At 36.7% G+C, this 19,910-nt stretch overlaps 1 long non-coding RNA gene across 1 annotated transcript in view; it reads right to left on the bottom strand.

Moving 5' to 3' along the window:
- The window catches only part of LOC125849426 (uncharacterized), a 24,124-nt gene extending 18,144 nt beyond the window's left edge, over positions 1 to 5,980 (bottom strand). Inside the window, exon 1 of the long non-coding RNA XR_007444626.1 lies at positions 5,727 to 5,980. This is a non-coding gene — a long non-coding RNA (uncharacterized LOC125849426). The remainder of the gene's footprint in view (positions 1 to 5,726) is intronic.
- Between the last annotated feature and the right edge of the window lie 13,930 nt (positions 5,981 to 19,910).

Genomic DNA, 19,910 nt, shown 5'->3' with positions numbered 1-19,910 from the left:
GGGACAAAAACACAAAAGAGAATGATCAAGTCATGGAACCAAAAACAAATAAAAATGGGAAAGAGTGGTACTAGGGAAGGGGAAAGCCTGAGCAAGTGTGGGATAGAAAGTTGGAGGGACAAGTACGAAAAGAAGGAGTAATGACTAATCAATTTGCAGCTATAGTAGAACACGAAGAAGAAAATATTGATGAAAGTAAGGGTAAATCCCTCACAGATAATAACAATGGAGAGAAGACAATCGAGGAGTCAACAAAGAGTTGGGTGAAAGACACTTTCAGTCACACCAAGGATCAAGAGGCAGACAAGAGTGGATTACAAACAGGGAGGACATGAACACCTGAAAAAGAAAATGCACCCACATCACAAATGGAAAGGAAAATAAAGAAGTAGAGGATAAAGGTATCTCGAACAAGGAGAATGTGCTAAGAAAAGAGATGGGAGACTCAAGTCCATCACAAAGTAATAATAAGGAGAGAACACCTGATACGAATCCTGGCAAAGAACATGAAATCCTAGACCTTGAAGAACTGACAGAGGTAGAAAAAGAAGCAAGGAGAGAAAATGAGGAAGATGAAGATCTTGAAGAAAACATGAATAGTGCAACAAGGAATGGGGATTTATCACCCAGGCAGATAGAAAATATGAAAAGTGGAAAGAAGGTAATCCCTTTTCAAGTTAGAACAAGGAGTAGTAAAGATAAATCTTATAATAGTGATCAATGATTGGTAAAATGATCTTCTGGAATGGAATATAAGGTCTGTTAACACTAAAAAATCTTATGAGAGATTAATAGATTTAAATAGAAGACATCACTACTCATTCATAGCACTTATGGAACCTTTTCAAGGTCCACACGAGTTAGATCAATTCAAAAACAGATTGGGTTTCTCTAATGCCTTTTGTAACTGTTCCGGGAAAATTTGGTTGTTTTGGGAGGATGGAGTGAATGGACAGATCATAGAGATAATATGCAGCAGGTGTCTATGAGCTTCAAATATAATAATGTTGAAGTTGTGGTAAGAGCGGTGTATGCAAGATGTAATGCCCTAGAAAGTTTGGAATTATGGGAAGAACTGGAGAACATAGTAGCTCAACATCAACATCCATGGCTGATCGGAGGGGATTTTAATGTGATTTTGAATGAGGAAGAAAAGCTAGGAGGGCTCCCTTTTACTCAACTGGAAGCACAAGAATTTACTCAATGTATAAATAATTGTGGTTTGGAGGAACTCAAATTCTCAGGCAGTAGGTTTACATGGTGGAATGGTAGAATAGAGGAGCACTGTATTTTTAAGAGACTAGACAGAGTTATGGGCAACCAAGAGTTCATGAATCTACTACCATCATCGGAAGTTCACCATTTAATTAGAAGAGGGTCGGATCATGCTTATTTACATGTAATTTGTAACTCGGAAGAGGAACCTACTACAAGGCCTTTCAAGTTTCTTAATTTTTGGACAAAACATCATAATTTCAAACAGCTGATAGAAGAGAATTGGAAGATAGATTTTGTGGGGAGACCGTTCTTGGTATTTCAATCTAAGATAAAAAAGGTAAAAGGTGTTTTGGCTAAATGGAGCAAAGAACTTTTTGGGAATATCTTTCAACAAATAGCCATTTTGGAGGATGTTATAAAAGTAAAGGAAGCTCAACTAGAAATACAACCTTCAGCGGGGAACAAAACTGCCCTAGAAAAGCCAGAGGCAGAATTAACGAAATATTGGCATATATAGGAGGAATTTTGGAAGCAAAAGGCAGGCATGAGGTGGTTCAAGGATGGGGACAGAAACACAAAAATTTTCACTCGTATGTACAAGGGAGGAAGAGGAAGCTGAGAATTGATACGATACATACGCCTCAAGGTGATATTGCCAACACTACGGCAACTATAGGGGGTGAAGCAGTGGTATTTTTTGAAGAACACTCTAAAGAGAACAGTGAAAATGAAAACTTTGACATGTTGAAGGTTATTCCTAAGGTAATCACTAAGGAACAAAATGATGACATGAGTCAACTTCCATGTGAAGACGAGGTAAAGAAAGTTGTTTTTACCTAAATAAAAATAGTACATGCGGTCCGGATGGTTTTTTTGGCCTATTTTTTTTAGGAATGTTGGGATATTATAAAGGAGGACATCATCAATATGGTGAGGGCCTTCTTCTGTGGGCAAGTGCTTCCTAAATTTATTACTCATACTAACTTGGTACTTATCCCAAAAAAGGAAAATGTTAAGAGTTTTGTGGATTTGAGACCAATTAGTTTGAGTACCTTTGTGAATAAGATTATATCGAGAATGCTCCAGGAGAGGATCACTAAATGTCTTCCTTTGATAATCTCCAAGAATCAATCGGGTTTCGTAAAGGGGAGAAACATTATTGAGAATGTATTGCTGGCCCAGGAGATCATTAGAGACATTAAGTGAAGGAGTAAGTTTCACAATGTGGTAGTAAAACTTGGCATGGCTAAGACCTATGACCGTGTCTCATGGATTTTTTTGACGAAGGTTCTGCGCAAATTTGGATTCTCAGAAGTTATTATATACATGGTGTGGAGACTATTGTCCAACAATTGGTATTCGGTTCTAGTGAATGGAAAATCTCACGGTTTCTTTAATTCTACTTGGGGACTAAAGCAGGGCGATCCATTAACACCACTTTATTCATTATTGCAGCTGAAGTTCTATTGAGGGGGCTCAATAAACTGCATGAGGACAACAGATATAAAGGATATGGGATGCCAAAGTGGATCCCAGAGATAAACCATTTATCGTATGCGGATGATACTATCTTATTTAGTTCGGGAGAGGCATACTAAATAACTAAGATGATGTGGGAACTTAAGAGATGTAAGGATGTTTCGGGTCAACTTATATACAAAGAAAACAGTTTCTTCTATTTACATGAGGATACACCTCTAGCCATGGGACTTAGGCTGAGGAAACTCACGGGAATTAAAATGGGGAACTTTCCGTTCATATATCTAGGTTGTCCTGTATATTTTGGAAGGAAAAATAAAGTTCATTTTGAGGAGCTATTGAGAAAAATATCAAGGAGGACTCTGAGTTGGCAGAACAAGTTGTTATCATATGGAGGTCGATTTGTATTGATAGCTCATGTACTACAGTCTATGCCATTTTATTTACTCTCAGCTATGAACCCATCAAAAATAATTATTGAGAAGTTGCATCAAATGTTTGCAAAGTTATTCTGGAGTAAAACAGGTGGGGATAGAGGAAAACATTGGGTAGCATGGGAAGAGATGTGTTATTTGAAAAAAGAAGGTTGAGTAGGATTTATGTCTCTCCATGAGGTGTCAAGGGCCCTATTTGGTAAGCTATGGTGGAGATTTAGAGTATCTATTGATTCCTTATGGAGTACTTACATGTGGAATAAGCATTGCAAGAAACATCACCCAGCTATTGCCGGAGGAAGGGAGGCATCACACGTCTTGAAAAATATGATAAATGTTAGGGAGGAAATAGAACATGAAATAGGTTGGCAAATAAGATCATGAAACACCAGTTTTTGGTTCGATAACTGGACTAGGCAAGGCGCATTGTATTTCACAGAAGAGGGTATGGGGAAAGAAGATGAGACTAAAGTGAAAAGTTGCATCACAAATGGGGAGTGGGACAAAGACAAACTACTGGGGATGATTTCTAACGAGACGACATAATTCATAATAGAGAATATCAACCCCAAACTGACTGAAGGGGAAAATGACAAACCGTGGTGGATGGTTAACACCTGTGGTGAATTTTAAGTCAAGTCCGCTTTTGAATTAATGAGAAAAAGGAAGGCAAAGCAGGAGTAGATGGACAATATTTGGATAAAAGAAATCCTTTTTAAGATCAGTTTTTTTCCAATGGAGGATGTGGAAAGGAAGGATCGCCCCTGAAGATAATCTAAGAAAGATGAGAATATCATTGGCATCAAGATGCTACTGTGTGAGAATTTTACACAGGACACTATGTCGCATCTTTTTCTAACAACTCCTTTAGCCTAAAAGCTATGGAGATTTTTTGCTACTTGTGCAGGAATAAGCATGGAAGGAAACCAATTACATCAAATGATAAAAATGTGGTGGACCAAACCAGCACCCACAAAGCTGAGCTACATTTACAGAGCCATACCATCATTAGTGATGTGGGAACTATGGACGAGGAGAAACAATAAAAGGCATGAAAAAGAGATTAACTTCGAAAGGCTCCTTCAGCAGACTCAACTAGCTGTACATAGACTTGTAAAGGTGAAATATCCTTGGACAGATACACCAAAAGAATGGGAAGGAATAGTTCTCAGATTGCAGAGATACAAGCCAAAAATCCATTATTTGGCTGTGAAATGGGAATTATCGGGCCAAGGATAGATAAAATATAACACAAATGGTGCAAGTAAAGAAAACCTAGGGGAGAGTTCATATGCTTTCTGCATCAGGAATAGTTGTGGGGATCTAATCAATGCAGAGGCTCAATACATAGGGATTACTACAAATATGGAGGCAGAAACATTTGGGATTCTGATGGCTTTACGGAAATGTAAAGAGCTTAACCTTCACAACATCATCCTTGAAACTGACTCACTCAGCCTTAGAAGGATAGTTATGAAAGAATGGGAGGTGCCTTGGCAATTGACAGAGCATATAGAGGAAATAAGACAAATAATTGCATGCACTCATAGCATAATACAACATGCATTCAGAGAGGCTAATCAATTAGCAGATAAACTAGATAACATAGTTTTGGATCAAGGCATTTCCCTATATTTTAATGACTTTCTACAACTACCGGTAGAATGTAAAAAGTTATTAAATATAGACAAAGCTCAAATTTCTACATTGAGAATCAGATCTAGGAAAATAAACAACAACCTTCATTAATGCACAGAAAGGACCTTCACAACTACATGCCTCACAATTATAAAATTTACATTAGAGTTTTTAGCCAGGTATAGGGCGTCACAACTATGATAATATCTAAGCTACCTAGACTATGCTATGTCAGCTTATGAAAAGGAGTTACCAACAAAAGTCGAGGTCCACTTAGTCGGTTATTGAATTGGAGATCAGGTCTCGAAGAGGGACTTCGAAGGGAAGAAGAACATGAGCATTATGAGTCTACCCATTGGCTACTTCAGCTGCAAGAAAAATGGTCAGGCAAAGATATGGTAGAGGAAGGAGCAAAGGCAAGGATGACAGTATACTTACACAAGTTTTCCTCTACAAGACTCATGACTAAGCACCCACAAAAAAGATACCATGGTGTCCACCAGATAATAGTACCACTGAATATCGAGAATGAAATCACTGGGAGAAGAAGTGCAGATTAGACAAAGGGAGCAGATATTGGTACCTTTGTGAGCTGAAAGTTCACAGTCTTCCTTAGATTGGACATCGAATGCGGAAATAAAGGAGAACTCCAAATAGGAAATCCAACTTGAAGAGAGATGCTTTCCTAATTCGAGATGGGCTGGGTTCTGTTTTTACTTTTTGGTTTGGATTCAGTTGAGCCAATTTTGTATAGCTTCTTTCTAATAATTTAATAAAAGGGCCATGGCCAAATTTAAACTAAATTAAAATAAAATATTACACCTAGATAAAACACAAATTCCCAATCTTAGAATTAGAAACATCTAAAATAGGGATTTCAATACAAAAGCATAATTGAGACAAACAAGAACGACCAGACATGGATGACAAAGAAATATCAAAAGGCGATTTCAGTACCTACAAAATTGCATAAGTGGATGTAATTGCAATATACTGTTTATGCGGAGATGGAACTCATATATGGCCTCCTTATGAAGTGGTATTGACCTCTTTGGGGGCTCAACCTGCCGAGAAGGTCATGGATGAATTAAATCAAAGTATACAGGGCACAAAGATGAAAAAGGAGAGAGCTTTGTTTACTTAACTTCATTTTGTGGTATACATCTGATCAATCCGAGTTGAATAAGTCTTCAAAGGACCTAATTTCATGACACTGTGAGAGTTTTTGAGTGTCTTTAGTGAAATTTGCCCAAATTCGGATCCATATCTATGTATACATTGGAGACATTTGAACTATCTTCTATCATCTTCTCACTGCCTTTGTCAGACATAGGTCGATTTCTCTGACCATGGAGCAGCTTGGAGTCATCCAAGGAAAGGGTAAAACTTAGAAATGGGGCTCAAGGATCGAGTTACAGCATCAAAAGTGAGTTAGGGAGTAGATCGATTCTTACCTTAGTTGTCTTGTGTGGAAACGAACCGAACGCAGCTGGTTGCAGCAGGTGATGACTTTATTTCACTCCAAGGCAAGCGCCTCCTCTTCATCTTCCAATGGAAGCTCAAGCTTGAAGACGACCAACTTTTTTTTTCCTTTCTTTGTTTATTCATTTATGTATTTTGTTTTGGACGGAGTTTTTGTTTTTGGACCAGATCATTACATGATTTGGTTTTGTTCTTTTTACTTTCTAATAAAGGGTCCCTGGGACCCACTCTTTAATTAAGAATTTTTTTTATAAGTTTGACAAAAAAAGTTTAAAGGTTTTCTCACCTGAGTTGAATCAAGTTTTAAGGAGCTATTCTTAATGAATTTAGCTTTGATGGGTAACTGAATTGTGTCTTTTTCCATGACTGATAAAATGAATATGATTAATGACTATTCTGTGGGATTTTACGTGGCACCGAGCGGGCTTTTGTGATTAAGGTTTCTATCTAGCGCCCATGGACCTTTAGTAGCAATCCCTAAGCGCAAGAACTATGTGGCACCATAGAATGTCTTAGCTAGTCGATCCATGTAAGCTATGATATCTCTTTTCGGTGTAGGATAGACACTGAAATCCATGTTTTAGATCACATATTCTATATCGGTTAATGATAAACATCCCACAATAATGAACAAGGTTACTTTAAAAGTATCTCACAGGGTGTTTTAAAAATGTTAAACTTGCGTTTACCATAATTTTGACTTGTGTTTTCTAACCTCTTATTTTATGTTTTTGCTTGGTCATTGCATGTCATGAAAAGTCCTTTTAGCATGATTTCATATCTTTTATGCATTGCTATCATACTTAGTGCATTCCATGTACTTATACATACTTGTTCCTACATTGTTTCTCTAATGTAGGATCCAATGCTCCTACCTTGTAGACTTGTCACTAGTTGATCTATCTCTTGGCACTTGAAGATTGGTGAGTCCTCATGTTCAGAGACCAAGACACTTTTATTGCTTTCCTTTATTTTAGTTTTCAGACATTTTATGTAGTGTATGGGTTAGATCCTAATCACTTCTCTTTTGATGTATTAGATGGCTTGTTGAGAGTATGTTAGACTTTCGTTTTGTCAAACACTTTTATGATATGAGATTGCTACTTTTGAAATCTTTATTTCTATTGTCTTGTATGATGTATGCTAAGTGTCTTGTGTAGGCTTCTCTTTTGATGTATTAGATGGCTTGTTGAGAGTATGTTAGACTTCCGTTTTGTCAAACACTTTTATGATATGAGATTGCTACTTTTGAAATCTTTATTTCTATTATCTTGTATGATGTATGCTAAGTGTCTTGTGTAGGGACTTTCAGGGTTCTATACACCATGTTACACCTAGGGTATACTTTGGTTCATGACACAAATAATCCTTCCTCTTTCTTGACTTCACCACTACGTCCTCATTATAGAATTCAACATTTTTATGGAGAAATTTGTCAAATATATTTTGCATAACCCTTTGATATGTGGCACCAACATTCTTCAAACCAAAAGGCATCACCTTGTGGCCATAAATACCTTTAGCTGTGTGAAATACAGTGATTTTTTCATCCTTTGGTGCCATGCAAATTTGGTTATAGTCGGACGAACCATTCATGAATGAAATTGCCTCTAACTAGTGGTAGCATCAATAATCATCTACTGATGGGAAGCGAAAACTCATCTTTCGGGCATGGAATGTTGAGATCTCTAAAGTCAACAAAAACATGTATTTGGCCATTTTTCTTCCTCACAAGAACAATACTTGAAATCCATGTAGAGTATTTGATTTCGCAAATAAAGCCTGCTTAAATGTATTTGTTACCTTCATTCACGATTAATGGAACCAATTTTGGTCTAAAAATATTTAGGGCCTGCTTAATCAGAAAAGCACCATTCTTGACTTCGAACTGATAGACTGCTACTTTAGGATTCAAGCTAGACATTTCTTCATAACTCCAAGCAAAGGCAACCCTATATTCTCTAAGTATAACCATATAAGTGATTTCTTTGTCAACTTCTAGAAAAACACTCATCCTTGGGTCTTAATTAGTTCCAAGGTTAACTTCCTTTAAGGGATCTATTTTTGTCTTTATTCATTTTTTAAGTTCTAGTGGAGCATCTCCTACATCTTTCTCTTCTTGAGGATCATTGTAATTGACGGATATGTGATATCACTAGGAAATATATCCAAACTCTTTGTGAACCTTCTTTTGAGATGAGGCATCATGCTCACTCTGGGTAATAATATGTTATGAGGAGCCTACACTTTCTTCATCCTCCTTGTGCTTCTTGGTGTAAATCACGATGTGAGTCTTTTCCTTTAGTACCTTTTTACATGAAATCTTTCCCTTTAGTACCTTTTTACATGAAAGGGTAAGTCTCACCTTTTTTGTCGTTATGGAAGGAAATAAACTTATGATATCCTTTTAGACCATAGGTGAAACAGGTGTTATCACCCTTTGATAGATTCTCTGGTGCTTGTTATTCTTCTTCTTCAGCAAACCCAACCTCTCAAACATAGAAGTTCTTGAAGTCAATTTTCCAAGTCGATCAAAGATGGAAGGCCTTTTTATTGGAAGCAACAAACTCATCATCGATAGTGATATAGTTTTTACTTGGCCTTATCATGGAGATGCGAACTGGTGGTTGTTGGCTATAGCCTAAGCCTTCTTGTACTTGCCTAATTATATCTTCCAATGGGAATTTCCTTAACTTTGATGTCTCATTAGGGTTGTATCAAACCTTCACAAAAACTTGTAATCATTTGGGTTAACACCTTCTCTTGTGCGTCTTTTTGGGAGTGCCATATTTCGCTGTGTATTTTGAGCGATTGATTTTGCCGATAGATTTTTAGACAAGTTTATTGCATCAATCTGTTTGATAGGAAAATTTAGTCCTCTTAGTACATTTCCATAGGTTTAAGATGATTGACCTTTCCTCTTTCTTTACGTTTGGTTCGTAGTGGAGTACAAAAGTCAACTTCTTTTTCAAGGACATGCTATTCCCTTAATTCAGAATGGAACATGGTCCTTTAATGTTAAATTTGACTTTTCTGTACTATATAAGCTCTTTTGCTTGCAAGCTTATCTGACTTGATTGATTTGACGTCATCAGGTTTCGCCTCTTTCACAATGTAACTCTTCAAATAGAATTTTGTGTCAATGACGAGTGACTCAACTTCACTGAAAGGATTATCATCCGAAATGTAACATCTCGCACCTAGAAATGACTATAAAGAGTTTAAAATATGAAAATATTTATTTTTGGAAAGAATAAGGAAATTTGGAAATTTTTGTCCAAGTTAAGAAAGTGAGTTTTGGCCATTTTCAAATGGCCATAACTCCTAGCTCGGGATGATTTAGGAGCAGCTCTTGATATGGTTGGAAAGCCCTTGGATAGATCTTTCCAACTCCGCCATGTTTGCGCGATTTTGACGATGTATGAGTCAGTTATGCCTTTCGGAAGTTGGGCTAATGGATTGAGGAAAGTCCAAATCCGGATTTAAGGAAGGGCAACCTAGTCTTTTCTCTAATTAATTTCCTAATACATTTTTAGGGGTTTATTGGGGAAAAAAAGAACTTAATTCAGTTTTGGAAAATTAGAATACGCTTAGGGCTTGGAGAAAAGAGAAAAGAAGAAAGAAAGGGAGAAAAGCGAAGATTTCACCAAGTGGAATTCGTCGGGGGTGATCCCTATTAAGGTATGTGAGATCTTTTAGTGATAGGTTAGTTCACCCACACACTAACCTGTTTCAATTCAGAGATTTTGGGTTGTTTACATGTTAAAAAGTGAAGTTCTTGAAGAACATCGTTGAATTCTTGTTGGTTGATCGTTGAATGCCTAGTGTTGATTTGATTGGTGTTTCCGGGTTGTTCTTCGAGTTAAATCTATTGGGTATTGAGGGTAATGACCCTAGGTGTTTGGGGAAAGAACTAGGGAAGATTGGAGGGTTTAGAGATAAGAAATGAAGGAGAAAAGTCAGAGTTTTCTGGGCAAGGGCTTGGGGCGCCGCACCTCTCAGAGCGCCCCACTTTAGAGTCTGAAGTTTGGGCTCTGGGGCGATGCGCCAACCAGAGCACCACAACTTCAGCTATGAAGTTTGTGCTCTGGCACCTCACGCCTCTCAGAGCGCCAAGGACGCCAGTGCACCCCATCCCTCCCCATCTTTTCGTACTAGTTCCTAAGTGATGTACCTATGTTTCCTAGTTGATTCTAACACTCTAAGGTACATCTAAACATCATGAAATCATCCATAAACATGAGATCATGAGCCTTGAATCCATTATCCAATTCAAGGAAAGTTAAGATCAAAGTCAAAGAAGTTAAGAGTCAAGTCTAGTAGTTAAGAAGCAAGTCAAAGCAAAGTTTCTTAAAGTTTTCAAGAGTCTTTAACAATGTTCTAACTTCGTTTTAAGACTCAAGTTTTCAAGTTAAGCAAAGAGTAAATAGTGGAGTTCATTTCTCAAAAGTTATAAGGGAACTAAGTATTCCCTAAGAGTTTATAAATGTTTTTACACATTTGAGCAAGAAAAGGGAACAACAATTCCAAAAGAACTTTTAAGCTAAGTTTTGAGTAATTATCTCAATTCAAAGAAAGAGTTTTGTTTTTACAAACATATGAGCTAAGTATATTTTGGGGGTAGTATTGAGCACCGATATGGGGATGCGAGTTCATATTAACTCAAGTCTCTATAAACCATGTAATCATCATGGGTAGTAAATGATCATACTTTTTAGATGACTCCTTAAGATGTTTTTAGCATAGACTAGTGGCTCCACTAAGTTAAGCGTTCTATATGACGGCAAAGTATAGAACAGTTCTGCCATCATGTGTCTTATTGCTTTATATGAGTTCAGTTATTCATGAGTTGTACAGAGCCAAGGTAAGTGTTCCTTCTTACTCTTTTCAAGCTTAAGTTGTTGTTTAGCATTCCAACTCGCATACTCGTACATTCAATGTACTGATGCCAGTTGGCCTGCATCGTCTTATGATGCAGACGCAGGTAACTAGGATCAACATCCAGCGCCTCGTTGATCCAGTTGAACACTCAAAGTCAGTGGCGAGCCTCCTTGCATTCCGGAGGACTCTTTTATTCGCTTTCTAGTTTAGTTTATTAGGATGTTGTGGGGTTGGCCTAACATCCACGCAGTTGTTTAGAGGCTTCATAGACAGTTAGTAATTCAGTTATCTTTACATTATCATTCAGATGTTGTTTAAAGACTGAGTTGCCATTTTGGCTAAACTATTATTTCTCAAGTTATGCATGAGTTATATTTTCTTATGTTTAAGTCTTCCGCTGAGTTAAGTAAGCCAGGCCAAGGGTTCGCTTGAGGCTAGCAATGGTCTTCGAGTGCCAGCCACGCCCAAGGTGTAGGTTCGGGGCGTGACACGAAACTATTTTCCTTTCAATTTTACCTTCAAGATACTTCAAATGTTAATAGTAAGAAGTTGAGGCAATTTTATTCTCATGTACCCAAGGCCTACCAAAACAATATGTTTTATGAAGTCTTTTCATATATCATATGTATCCATGCGCTTGATCTCAATTGTTCCATGTGGATTTCTAACTTGATAGATCATATGGACCTCTGTCCCCATTGAATGAATCCTTGTATTAATCAAATGACTTTCGCTTAATTTTTATGTCATGATGCCAAGTTCCTTCATCATGTGGATAGGCAGAATGTGGTATTTATCTTTTCATTTAGCAAAATTATGTTTGGCCTCTTATCTAGTACGTGACCCACCATCTATAAAGGATGATTGTGAAATGTTTCACTAAATAGAAGATCCTTATTTGTAAATGTAGTTTTTGTATAACATGCATGTACTTCTTTTGAAGAAGGTTCAACACGCTTGTATAACATAAAATGTTTCTCTCGTTGTTTTTACTTTGTCAGTAGGAGGCACCTTTGATGAGGGAAATTTTTTATTAGCATTGAGGAATGACACCTAGACATTTTCTTGAGTAGTCTTTGTGCATAACCAACTAGAAAATAATTCTCCTAAAGTCACAGGATGTTGAGGATTCCAGTAGTAATGCACGGCTACATTTGCCCCTTTTGGATGCTTAACTAATTTATGTTTTTTAGTCTTCTCACCATCCGACTTCTACTTCTAATTTGTTCCTCAAATGACTTTTTTTGTAAACTTGTCTTGTTAATCTTCGCCTAGTCACAAGAATCTATCCTTCATTACTGCCTCCATTAACTTGGGATTTGTCTTGTTCCAACGGTTCTTCTTCACGCTCTACAGAGGTATATATTTGAACTTGATCATGTAACACCCTAGAAACTAGTAGGCTAAACTAGATCTTGACGTGAGGGTTAGAGTCGTGAATAACTCCCCATAATTAAAAATAAAGGGTTTCGTGTTGGAACGTCAAGGTACGACCCCCAACGACCAACCATGGGTCCTTGAGAAGGACCTTAGAACTGCCCAAAAATAGTGCCACCCACAAGGCCATCCACACCCAGTGGATGGAACCACACCCCACAGGTGGGTAGCGTGGGTGAGCCCCTTCTAAAATCTGCCTAAGGTAGTGTCCACGGGAGGACCACGTCTCTTGGATGGGTTCACACCTTGTGGATAAGGGCACAGGTCCCAAGCTCCAAATGAAGGGTCACAGACCACCATCCACGCTTGACCAGCACGCCCCGTGGGTCTATTCATGGCCCGTGGGCGTGGTCTCGTGGGTGAGGCAGTAAGTTGGGTTTGGGCGGTTAAGTGGGGGCTTAGTGGAACTTTCCAGAATTAATTAGGGGTTAAGTGGTGTCATTTTAAGCTTACTTAGACCACCTATATAAATACTTTAGACCCTTAAATTCATTGATCCTAGTCATTATTTCAACTCACCAAAAAGAACCCAATTCCCTCTAAAAAATCCTCTCTAGGAAGAAGAAGAAGAGGGTCAAGCTAGGTTAAGACTCCATTGTTTCAAGCTTGCTAGGCTTTGTAATCAAGCTATGATATCTTATTCATCTATGGATTCTTCCATTCATGAAGTCCCCTAGAATTCCCCCAATTGTGAAGATGAAATCTCCAATTCAAGTTAGGGTTCCTTCCAATATTGTGGGTTAAGTTGAATATGGATCCAATTGTGTGAATATTGATTGTTTATGATTGAGTTAGTAGTGAATCATGTTATTATGATGAAATTACATGTTTTACAGGCCTAACCCTAGTCTAAGTAATGAAATTGAAATAATATGGGTTTATGCCTTGTGAAGGGAAATTGAGGATTCATAGATGATCTTCTAGAATTGCTAATATGCATAGTAATTGTTTAATAATAAAAGTATGTGGACATGAATTGAATTAGAATAATGTATATGTGATGGATCATGACTAGTAAGACTTGAGATTGAACCTTTATGATGATATATGATTAGAATCACTTAAGAATGAAGCATGTGATTAGAATGCCTTGTAATCTAGATATGTATGATGATTGTAAGAAGTAAAGCTTTGAGAGTAAGTTGTAGTCATGAATGTTGATTACTAGGGCTTTGAGAGTAAAGCTAATATGATGCATTATGTATGCAATGGCTTTGAGACTGGAGCCTATATGAGAATGGTAGACTAGGAGATATCATTGTTGTGGAAGGACTTTACCCACCTCATTTACCTTATGAATGTTTGAATGCATAAAGTGATAGAATCACTTGAAACATGGATTGGTTGTCAAGGACATCCCTCAATGAGTCATGAGTTAAGTAAGGCTTAATAACTAGTCTAAAGGGTGTATGCTTGGCCCCGAATGGATATTGACAATGAGATGGAGGCTCACACATAGTCAGGTTCGGGCTTCCAAAATAAAGAAGGCTCACACCTAGTTGAGTTCGGGCTTCCAAAGTAAGGGGGAACTCTCACATAGTAGGGTCCGGGTTTTCCCAAAGTAGGTCTCATGAGATGGAAGCCTTCACCTAGTGGAGTTCGAGTTTCTAGTAGCAATCTTCGTATCCAATGAACTAAGACATGCTTAAACAAGTATCTCCTAGTGTTTGAAAGCACTAATGAACTAAGACATGCTTGAGAAAGCATATCCAAGTGTTCAAACATAATGAACTAAGACATGCTTGAGAAAGCATCTCCAAGTTTTCAAATACCAATGAACTAAGACATACTTAATGAAGTATCTCATAGTGTTCACAATAAAAATGAACCAAGACATGCTTAAAGAAGTATCTCATATTGTTCAAATTAATGAGGAACTAAGACGTGCTTAAAGAAGTGTCTCATAGTTTTCCAAGGCTTAAAAAGAGGGACTAGTCTCCAACCAAGAAGAATGATTATGATGACCTAAAGTGGTATTTAGCATGGGTGGGATTATGGGGTCTTATCAATGCATTGTATAAGTATGACTTGAGGTTACCTAGGAAGTGTTTATCTTATATGATGTATGTTTAGATTGGATTGTTGCTATAGTTGCCTTCCATGATATGTTTGACTAAAGGTGAAGATTCCCTTGTATATGAATGATAAGCTAAATATGAGATCAAAGAGATGATCAATATGTATGATGGACTAAAGGGGTACTTAGCATGGTGAGATTATGGGGTCTTATCCATGCATTGCACAAGTATGACTTGAAACTACTTATGATATGAAGGACTAAGGTTGACTAATGCTTATATTATGCCTATGTCAAAGATTATGCCTATGACTATGTTGTTGTCTCTTATGCTTATAGTTTATGTTTTATAAAGTATCTCTTCTAATTATGGCATATGTCTTATGTTGACTAACCCTTATGTTATGCTCTTATGATGTTATGTTAGTTATCATATTTAGTACATTTTGTACTAACACATATTCTTGCCTACATTCTCATCAAATGTAGGGTCCGGCGATATTGAGTTCCATTCTCATGGCTAGGTTTCTAGTAGAGCAAGGAGTTGAAGACTTGGTGAGTCCTCATAGCATTGAGGATGTGATCACCTTTCTTTTATGTCTTTCTTTTATGTTTTAGACTTTTGTATGGGCTGTGTCCCAAAGATTTATTCAAGTTGTTATATATGGTTTGAGACAAAGTGTTATAGACTTCCGCTTGCTTTTATAAAACACTTCGATTATATGGAAAAAGTTTTAAAATGTCTGCATTATTTTTATTGCTTTATGTTATGATATGCTAAGGAGTTTGTATGAGACCCCATTCGGGATGAGTACGCCTTGTTACATCTAGGGTGTACCCCTGGGTCGTGATAGATCAAGAGAGCCAAATATGATAAAGATTTGGTTAGAACTGGAATTCTCATCGTCAAGGATAATTCTCTTTTCGTTAGCCAATTGCATAACTCTATCATTGAAGACAAAACATTTATCAATAGGGTAACCCACAAGTCGATGATACTTGCAATAGTTTGGGTCATTGATTTTTTCAGTTTTATTAGGTTTCTTAATCTCTGTCAACTCAATTATCTTTAGCTCAAACAATTCGTCAAAAAAATTGAAACTTAGGAATCCAAGAATGTGTATTACCTTTTTTGCATCTTCCTCATGGTCAACATTTGATCCGGACGCTCTTAGAAAGTCGTCTTCAAACTTTGCTTCTTGTTTTTCTTTGTAGTAAACTTCAAAAGAGATACATTGACATCGATGAATTCTTTGTTTTTATTTTTAGACAAATTTATTACTCCATATCTTAGGTTCGTACTTGTCCTTTCCTTTGCGAGAATCATGGACAAACATCAAATCTTTTCTAGTGGAAGACATGCTCAACTCCATATTGTGAGGTCAATTAGCTAAATCCTTGAAAATTTTTGGCTTTATTCCCTGTACGATGTAAAGAAGCTCTTAGTGCATTCCTTGGACACACATTTATATTGCAGAAGCTTAATTAAGTTTATATTTGCAATTTAGGCTCGCATTTGTCCATCGATTTATGAAGTCTATAACAAGTTCATTATTCATTTGGCAAGTATTTGTGAGTTTTACCATGCTCAGAGTGCACCTTGTTCTATATTAATGACTAAGAAACTCTTTCTCTAGTTGCTCTTAATAATTGATAGAATTGGGCTCGATATTTGTGCACCAATCAAAGACATTTCCTTTTAAAGAACAGACAAACATCTTGACAAGATAGTCTTCATCTGTTCCAGGATTATTACCTATCCCCACAAAGAGTGCAACATGTTGCTTCAAATTTCCTTTACACTCTAATTGTTGAAGTTTGTGATGTTGATAAATGGCATACATTTTGAGGATATCAATGCTTGTAGTGTACAATTTGGCATACATATGAGAAGACTTCATGGAGACTCCATTCCTATCTTTAATGGTCCTTTCAATGAACTCCTTCATACTATCAAGTTGGATCATTCCTTCGGAAGAAACTAAATATCCTTGTTAGATGGAGCTTGCTTCACATGATGTTTAATCTCTTGAACTTCAATACCCTTTTCCATCATATCCCTAAACTTATCAATTCAAGACTCTTGGTGGTATATATATTTTTTCAATTATTTGATCAACTTTCCCAAATTTTCAAGTTGTTCCTCCATGGATGAAGTATCAGTTACCATTGCTTGCATAATCATTGGAGACGTAGTAGAGTAGCATGGATTGTTGCTCAAGTTGAGTTTCAATGGACTCACATTATGTGATGCATGAGGAGGGATTCACTAGTTGAAACATAGTTCTTTTTTATGGTAGAGTTCTTGGAGCAAGAGAGCTCAAGTAGAGTTAAGGTTCTTTTTATCATTTCAGCAACATTTATTCCTCCTTCTGAAGCATTTGTGCGTGAAATTTCTCCTTTTGGAGGTGAAGACCCAAAATTATTGGTTAATGAAGACGACACTTGAAGTGTTTGTTGTCCCAATATAATGGCATTGTACCTCTTAACAATTCTGAAACTTCAAAAGATAACATTTAGAATTCATTCTACTTTAGTAGAGAACTTGGAGTCAGTAGTATTGGAGGCAGTTGGTTGAAAGTTTATCTTCATCCAAGTCATTTCGATAATATTTGATGCTTGAAAAGTTGAGACGAGAGGTAGAGTTTGTCCCACTGGGCGTGCTAGAATATATAGACAATAAAATTTGTATTGAGAAAATAATAATCAAGACTGAAAAATATGGCAACAGTCGTATTTATTTGATTTAAAAAATATTGGTGTTACAATCTCTATTCACCTTTTAAAATATAAATTCAAGGGCTCTTAGGTTTGATCTTGAATCTTGAATTTTTTTTCTTAAACTTGTACTTGGATTCAACGGACTTCAAACTTTATCTTAAATCTTGATGAAATTGTTCTTGACTTATAATTGAATTCAATAACTTTTGAGCTTGTTCTTGAATTTGGTGGTCTTGATCTTGAGTTGTTCTTGAACTTGAATGCTTGTGAGCTTGAATTCTTTAACTTGTAGCCTGTAGAAAGTATGCGGTGTTTGATCCATAGGCTCTCTCTGGCTTTTTTAGAATTCTTGTGTGATTTCTGATTTAGGAGGACCCCTATTTATTGTTGTAGAATAGAGGAGTTATGATGAAAACAAGTTTTTTTTGCTCAATCAGATTTAAGTGATATGTCGGATTGGGCTTTTGTAAAGATGGTTTATTATCTGTAGCCCAAATGAAAGGACTAGTCCAATGAAATTGAACTCTTAATTATATCCATATTTTTTAAATTGAAATATTTAATTTCATTATATTAATCCACAATATTTACTAGGACTAATTTATTCTTGAATTTAATATAATATGAATCATTAAATGAATTTATATCAAATAAATTTTACATGATTAGAACAACAATCTAAAGATTAATTTGTTTTGGTTAATGAATAAAGTTGAATTTTCAAATAAGGTGAATGAATGAATTTTGAGTAAGAAAAATGACTGAAATTTTGAACAAGGCAAATGAATGAAACTGAAGGAAAATCACTCATATTTATAAATAAATAAATAAAACTCTTACTGCCAAACGATATAATAACGAGTGAATTTTAGAAATAAACAAAAAAGTAAATCATTCATGTACAAGCTATTGGGAAAAAAATTGGTCAACTGTGAGCCAAATGTCGTTTGGGATAAGGGTATGAAAAATACCCTAACTTTGGCCGAAATTGTTGTTACGATGCCAAACTTTATGGAGTACCTACTACCCCTGAACTATTTAATAGTGTATTTTAAAGGTATATATATGCCCACGTGGACACATTACTATTTATAATTTTGCATTATTTTTAATGTCCGCGTGGATAAATATATATGTTTAAAATACGGTATTAAATAGTCTGGGGGGTAATAGGTCCTCATTAAGTTTGGTATCGTAACAACAATTTCGGCCAAAGTTGGGGCATTTTTCAGACCCTTATCCCTTTATTCTTTATTTTAAAAAAGTGAATCGCTCAGACGTGAACAAATTGTTTCTAGATAAAAAAAAAAAAGTAAATCATTCATCTATGAGCGAAGTGGTTATAAAAAAACAAAATAATAAAAGAAAATGATAAAATAATAAGAGATGATAAAATTTATATACTTCTAAACTATACAAAATAAAATAATAATAATAATAACAACAACAACAACAACAACAATAACAACAACAACAATAATAATAATAATAATAATAATAATAATAATAATAATAATAGTAATATATTGAGTTTTTCTTGTGATTACGTATATAATATATGTAACACCTCAGTAATCAGACTCACCTGAATAACAGAAAATTGGGTGAACCACGACAGGGGTTCACGGACCATGAAAGGGACTACGGCTTGTCAACCTGCACGTGGATTCACACTCAGACAGCGTGGCGGACCACGATGCCCACCACAGGCTGTGGTCCCAATGACGGGCCGTGGATGGGTCCGTTATCCAGAACCAGTAGACCCCAACCCCAAAGTGAAGAACCACGGTGGCCATCACGGTTTGTGGTCCTTCATAAGGTCCGTGAAGTGGACCGTGGTTGGGGGTACCAAGAACCAGTAAGCTCTGCCAGCAACCACGACCCACTTGACAAGCTGTGGTCCCGTTCACGGTCCGTGAGTGGCTTCGTGGTTGGCCTCCGATAGCTTTTAAGTTAGGGTCGTTTTAGTCCTTTCCCCTATGTGTTGGACACCTAAACTATGTCATTTAATTCCTAAACTACGTCGTTTTACTCAGTTTAAGCATAATAATCTAGTCAGAACCTAATCAAAAACCTTTATTCTCAAAATTAATTGAAATTAGAGCCAAAAAGAAGAGGAAAGTCGACCAGCCCTTCAAGAACAAGCAGAAGGTTTTCTTCAAGTTTCAGCCCCGAAATCGAAGGATTTATCCGTAGATTTCGTCACCAGGTATGTGCACTAGTGGGTTCCTGATTTCACGTATCAGGACACTTCATCCAATACTAAGTGCCAACGATCGTTAGTAAGTAATATAACCCAACTAAGTGAGTTAGGGTCGAATCCCACAGGGAGTGGTACGTATTTGAGAATCAATAGAAAAGCATGACTATGCTCAAGTCAATCATAGGTAAAATATTTACGACTAAAAGCATGGTTCAAGTTTGGGGTGACACAAGTGTCAAATAACAAGGGGGGTTTGACAACTATCAACTACAATAGCAAATAACACGAAAATAGCAAGTATAAAGACGGGTTCTTGGGATGTGATCGGATTATGGGCAAAGGTAGACAATTGGGTAATTGCAATTGATAGTAAATAGCTGTAAATCAGTGATTAAGCTAG

This window comes from Solanum stenotomum, chromosome 12 (assembly GCF_019186545.1).
Source record: "Solanum stenotomum isolate F172 chromosome 12, ASM1918654v1, whole genome shotgun sequence".
Lineage (NCBI taxonomy): Eukaryota > Viridiplantae > Streptophyta > Magnoliopsida > Solanales > Solanaceae > Solanum > Solanum stenotomum.
Note: the sequence above shows the minus strand (reverse complement) of the source record. Positions and strands in the feature narration are given on the sequence as shown.